Source organism: Ixodes scapularis, unplaced genomic scaffold, assembly GCF_016920785.2.
Source record: "Ixodes scapularis isolate PalLabHiFi unplaced genomic scaffold, ASM1692078v2 PGA_scaffold2__306_contigs__length_199485367, whole genome shotgun sequence".
NCBI lineage: Eukaryota > Metazoa > Arthropoda > Arachnida > Ixodida > Ixodidae > Ixodes > Ixodes scapularis.
This window is the reverse complement of record NW_024609857.1, coordinates 150,493,945-150,500,358: the sequence shown is the minus strand read 5'-3', so window position 1 is coordinate 150,500,358 and position 6,414 is coordinate 150,493,945. Positions and strand designations below refer to the sequence as shown.

At 41.9% G+C, this 6,414-nt stretch overlaps 1 pseudogene; it reads right to left on the bottom strand.

Moving 5' to 3' along the window:
• Positions 1 to 5,119: 5,119 nt before the first annotated feature.
• Positions 5,120 to 5,822, bottom strand: LOC115328289 (annotated as a pseudogene).
• Positions 5,823 to 6,414: the final 592 nt, after the last annotated feature.

Sequence of the window (6,414 nt, the reverse complement as noted above, 5' to 3'; positions counted from 1 at the left end):
TATATATATATATATATATATACATTCACGTCTTGCGACGTTAGAAGTGCAAATACGCAGAAAATGTCAGTCACTGGCAAAACATTTTTAGTTACAGCTAATATGAATAAGCATGTAACCGAAGCTTTCGTCGACACTAAAGCACGCGCGGATTCACAATTCCGACGAAGTGGGCTCTGTCCATACTGTTAAACAGAAGCTCGTGGCGCCATACTTATCACAGCACCAAACACCAGTTCCATTCTTCTTACGTCGTTCTAAAAAAGAAAAAGATTTGTACTCATCTAGTTAGATAAAGTACACAACTCTGCGTTTGAATATCCCCCTATGATAGCGGTGTGCATAGCTGGTGATGCAGATTGATGCAATCGGCCACTTGTACGTCATTCTAAGTTTTTGGGCAGTTCAAGTTAACCATATTTTGTTGCTTCTTTCACTTAAAAGAACCTTTGCAGACCCTCAATAGGTTAGGGTAAGACATGGAACAATGCTGGTTGAAGAGTGAACTGGGTGGGGCGAGGACAGTGAGGACGGGGCTTTTGGCACGCGGGGAATACGGGACGAAGTAATTAAAAGCGGGGTTTTCGAAACGTAGGGGTAATGATACTGGGCTTGTGCGACAGGGATTCTGCTACATGCTTCTGCTACATTCGTGCTACATGTTACAAAAAATTTCTGAGAAAAAAAAAAAGTCATTTCAGTTATAATGACATCGTTGGATATCACGTCCTGCGGCGCAACTTGGACGCATCGTTTAACTACAGTCCATATTCCCTATACAGTGGCGTAGGCAGAGGGGGGTTGGGGGGTCGAAACCCCCACCCTCGAAATGTCAAAGCTCTCCCCCCCCCCCCCCCTCCTGCCGCCCGCTCGCTACCCTGCTCACGCAGTCGGTCTTGCACTGGGCACGGAGCAAAGGGGGAGCGCGGACCATCTCCAGTTGATATGCTTTCGGGAGGAATGTTTGTAAGGTAGAAAATGCTCATATAAATAAAACAGTCAATATTTCTTCTTTCATGATTATTTGATGGAATGCGGAACTTGACCTCAGATGTATAGCGAACAGATATTTCGGAATAGTTGGGGGGGAGGGGGGGGAGGGGGGGGGGGGTGAAGGATGGTAATTTCAAGGCAAAGTATAACAAACTATCCTCACTGAAATACATAGATAAATCAAATTAAAGTGAACATAATAAAACGCACTCTTAATTATAATATAAAAAAATGTCAGCAATGTAAGGAACAATAAATGAATTGTAAAAACCACTGCGCTGTTTGCAACGGGTGGCGCTGCGCTCACGCACTCCTTGTGTTCTGATCAGAATTACGTGCTTTAGACTATAGTCGGTGACAGGTCAAGAACAAACTGGAAGCTCCTCCCACCCCTTTCCACTTCAACAGAGTGAATGGTGGAGAGGCGGTTGCCTCCTCTCCAGCGTTCGCTCTACTAAAGTGTAAAGAGGTGGGAGGAGCTTCCACTTCGTTCTTGACCTGTCACTGACTATAGAGATTATCGCGAATAAAAAAGTAACTTTGACTAATTATTTCAGAAAGCAAGTGAAATTTCTCTCCATCGAGACGCCCATCTCGATGGTCGCTTACGGATACGATGAAGTACGTCTTGCTTTCTGCTTTGCATGTTGAGGTGGCGTCCGATGCAATTCGTTATTAGATTATTCTTTTCGTTGCACGGAACATTAGAAACTCCGAAGAGCCTACATATTCTCACTAAGCATAGGCGTAAGGGTATTCAAGTTCATTTTCATGTTCGGCGTGTGGTTTGCGTGTTTGTGTGTGGTGTGTGATGTCATTTCTGCCAGTGACGGAACGACGAGTACGGACTGACGACTTCTCATGGCCCCGAGGATATGCCGCTGCTGCATTTGGGCCACACTGCAAGTTAAAGTGGCCTAGCAAAAATAAGAAACTTCCCTTCGGCCTGTTGTTCTGTAGCACGAATTTGTTAAACCCTTAATAGGTAATAGATTTTGGTTTTGTGATTGTTCAGAATTACCCTCGCCCAATATATGGGCCCCTAGTGTTTGCGCGATAACGGTTGCCCTGATTTCTCAGCGGCAAGATGTTTTTTTTTTTGCTGCTTAATTTTTTGTGACAGTATAGCCATCCGGTAACAGCCAGGCGGCGCCGGTAAAGTGAGAGCTCAAGGTTATACCCTGCATCGGTGTAACTTGGCAAAGGGTGAGCGATAAGTCCTACATTGCGTGCCGATGGCTTCTATATCCGCTACGTATATGAGCGCAACACGCACATAATGTAACATGACGCATCGAGTAGCCTTATACTTTTTAGTGCTAAAAGCGCACTCCGGTGATGCACAGTCACGTTCCGATTGACTCGCCAGGCCGCAGCTTCCCCCGTACTTACATGTTATGTGATCACGGCTTGCTAGACTACCCAGTATTTCTTGCTTCAGACACCAGGCTATAGAGGCGCCACTAGAGTAATAGCTCACGTTTGAACAATGCGGCTGCCACACCAAGGCACACCCAATGTTTCTCGCTTCAGTCACTAGTTAGAGCCAAACCAAACAGCATTGCAGGTTGCCTATACACCAGTGGCCAAAATCCTAGCCAAAATCCAAATAATGATCTCAAGCGCAGGCTCTTGTGAACAGAGGGGCTGCGCATAAAATATGGCTTTTGCTCTTTACAGCACTCTTGGCATTGGTGTTGTTCTTGGAGCTTCGTGACGCTGCCTTTTCGACGTTCTTGCACTACGATATATGGGAAAATTTTTTAAAAAGACGAAATCTCCCAAAAAGCGCTGCCCCCCCCCCCCCTTTTTTTACTGTGTCATTGCATAAGCGTAAAAAAGCATGCGGCGCCCATGTAACAGAGCAGACACTGTTCTATAGCTATCCTTGTGCTTTGTCTGGCCTTCATGCGTTGACAATGTAGTGCTACCTCAAAAAGCGGGGTGAGTTGCAAGCGATAAAGCTTTTAAAGTTGTGGGGCCGCAACTACGACGACAGTAGAACAGTGAGCCATCACGCCCGTATTCCTGTAAATGAAGCCTGCTTCGTTTTCAGAAATGACAATCCAGCTTCCCTCGTTTTATCTTAACAGCGCCTCGCTAATCTTTTTTTTATTATTTATTTAGACATACTGTGACCTTTGTGAGGTGATTGCAGGAGTGGAGTAAATACAGAAACAAATTGTCATTCAAACAATACAACATGCCCTTGAACATAACAGAAATGAAAACGAAGACGTCATGCGTTACTGAAAAGAATAGGCAGAACAGCGCTAATAAAATCCCCATAGGGAAGAGTACGTATTTTCCCAGCAAGATTATTCCAAATTTCAATACTATGTGGAAAAAAATAATATTTAAAGCAGTTAGTATGAGACTGAAAAGGAACAATGTTTAATGAATGATATCGTCTGGTGCGTGTGCTAGTAGATAATGAAATATATTTACTTCGCTCTATTCTACAGCCCTCATTAACAATTCTGTGCAACATTTTAATTCTATCAACTGTTCGCCTTCTAGACAAAGGCAAAGGCAAACGGCCGAGGGGGGCAAAAATTACGGTCATACCTGTTCAAAATAAACCTTACAGCATTGGCCTGGAAAGATTCAACGAGATTAATGTCTTTCTTAAAATAAGGATCCCAAACAACCGATTCATACTCCAAGATGGGCCTAACAACGGTCTTATAAGCACAGAGTTTAACCTCTTTAGTAGAGCATTTAAGAGTACGCTTAACATAACCTAATTTTTTAAGGGCGGCAGAACAAATAAAGTCGACATGCTTGTACCATTTGCGGTTGGACGTGAAAAAAACACCTAAATATTTGAACTCCGTAAATTAATTTAAAATGACATCATCGATGCCTTAGCTAAAAACTAAAGGGGATCTCTTATTCGTATATCTCATAAACACAGTCGTATCAAAGTTAATATCGATTTGCCATTTCTTGCTCCAATTAAAAAAACGGATAAAGGATTCATTAAGTAACAGTTGATCATTCGGAAACGAAATGTTATTGTACAGAATACAGTCATCTGCATAAAGACGAATTTTAACGGGTATGATTTCTACGACATCATTTATATATAAAATAAAAAAAGATGCCCTAACACCAAACTCAGAGGTACACCTGAGCTAACCGAAGCTACCGAAGAGAAGGCATTAGCAAATGAAACAAACTGCGACCTGCAATTCAAATAATCTGAAATCCAGTCAAGCAGAAGGGAGTTTTTAAGAACGACCTTAAACTTTAAAAGAAGCTTGGTGTGGAAGACTTTATCAAGCGGCTTCGAATAGTCAATAAAAATGGCGTCAACTTGACCTCTTTTATCTAATTCCAGAAGCTGCGAAGTGGTTGAGAAAAGACGACGAAAACCGCGTTGGTGAGGACAGAGTAAAGAATTATTTTCAAGATAGTTGGAGATATGCTTACACACTATGTGTTCAAAGAGTTCTGCAAGAGGATGCAAGAGAAATTGGTCTATAATTCAGAAGACTCTGCTTATTACCGGATTTGAAAATGGGAACTATTCTTGCTGATTTCCAAAGTCGAGGAACAATTCCGGATGAAAGAGACTTTTGGAAAATCATAGTTAAATATCTTGATGTCCAGACGGAGTAACGATGCAGAAAAGAATTTGGAATATCATCCAGGCCTGAACTCTTTTTACAGTCGAGGTTCAGGAGCAAATTAACTACACCAGAGTCATTAACCTGAATGTTTGTTAACGGTGGACATGATATAGTGGGACAAAAACTAGGTTCGCAGCCGTTATCCAGAATATAAACAGCGGTAAAATATTCATTAAAGCTATTCGAAATATCAGAAGGGTCATTAACACATTTAAACTGAATAATGAAATTACGGGGTGTTTCATCTCAGGGTATGATAGACCTCCAAAACTTTGCTGGATTTGATTTCATAAATTGAGTCAGTGTTACATTAAAAGAAACCTCCTTTGCGGCAGCCATATTTTCTTCAAGCGTTTTCCTCAAACATTCAAAACTGTCTACGTGCACTGGGTTAACACTATGCTTTAGTTTCTTATTCCTCTTAAGGCGCCGTGGTAATTGTAACACTTCCCTAGTTATCCAAGGATGTGTCAGATTCGTTATTTTTTTTTTTAATTTACTGGAACAAACTTCGAAATGCAGTCGCTGACTAACGTGCAGAATTTGCTGAGTAACACATCAACGTCACAGTCATTACTTAGGGCAACAAATTCATCAAAATAAAAACTAAAGAAATCAAGAATAGACGCGTCATCTGCTCTAGAAAAGTCCAGAAAGAAGACAATTTCGGGATTTGCGTGCAGTACACGAATATTAAGCGTCACAAAAACAGCACTGTGATCTGATATACCCCTAACTACAGAACACTCAAAACCGGACAAAGTAATGCTATGACTAAGGAAAACGAGATCAAGAATTGAATTATCCCTAGTACACTGATGTACCACTTGATCAAAATTAAACGACATAGCGATATCAACAAGAGCATTACACAGCTGTTTATCACGGCTGCCCACTGTTAGCGTAGTCCAATTTATGTCAGGCAAGTTAAAATCTCCCGTAAGGATGGGTTTGTAGTTTCTAAGGTTATGTTTCAATATGTAATCATGGATATCAAAAAGCATTTGAGCGGAAGAACCGGGAGCTCTGTAAGTAGCCCCAACAACAAGGAAAAACCTATCGACGTCCACCTTACACCATAGTGACTCTGTATTTGCTAAGGGAGGAAGTACAGTGAAGGCGGACACCAGACCTAAAAAATAAAGCTACGCCACCACCCCTTCCAGATGGCCTATCACAACGTACCACATCATAATTAGGTGGACTAAATTCACAGTCCAGTATAGAGTCGTGCAACCCGGTTTTAGTAACTCATATGACATGGGGGCAATAAGGAGAAGCAATGCAAGCAAATCGAGTTGACTTCGGGAAAAGGCTTCTGGCATTAAGATTTAACAAGGAAAAGAGCTTACTCTGCGCATGTCATTCAGCGGTCGTAAAAGTAACTAGAGAAGATTTTATAATGCAATTATTTGACACGTCCCGTTTGTACCGAACATTATTTACAAGCGTGTAGTCATGACGTAAAAAAACTTTTGTACCGTTCCGTCTGAACTCGGCCGTACCATGCCAAAGCTGCCTACGAATGTTACGTACGCGTGGGGAGAAATCCTCGTTAATGAACAAACGGGTACCCTTCAGTTTTCGTGCGCTTTCAAGAATTAAAATTTTGTCACGGTGGTCAACCACCCGTAAGAAATAGGCCTAATTTTACCCTCGATATTAGAACCAAGACGGTGACAGCGTTCAAAGCCGTCACAGGTAACCGAAAGCTTGGAAGACAAAAGATTTGTGACAGAGTTAAGTAGAGACTTGGGCGATACATTTTCAGCTTCTTCTAACCCAT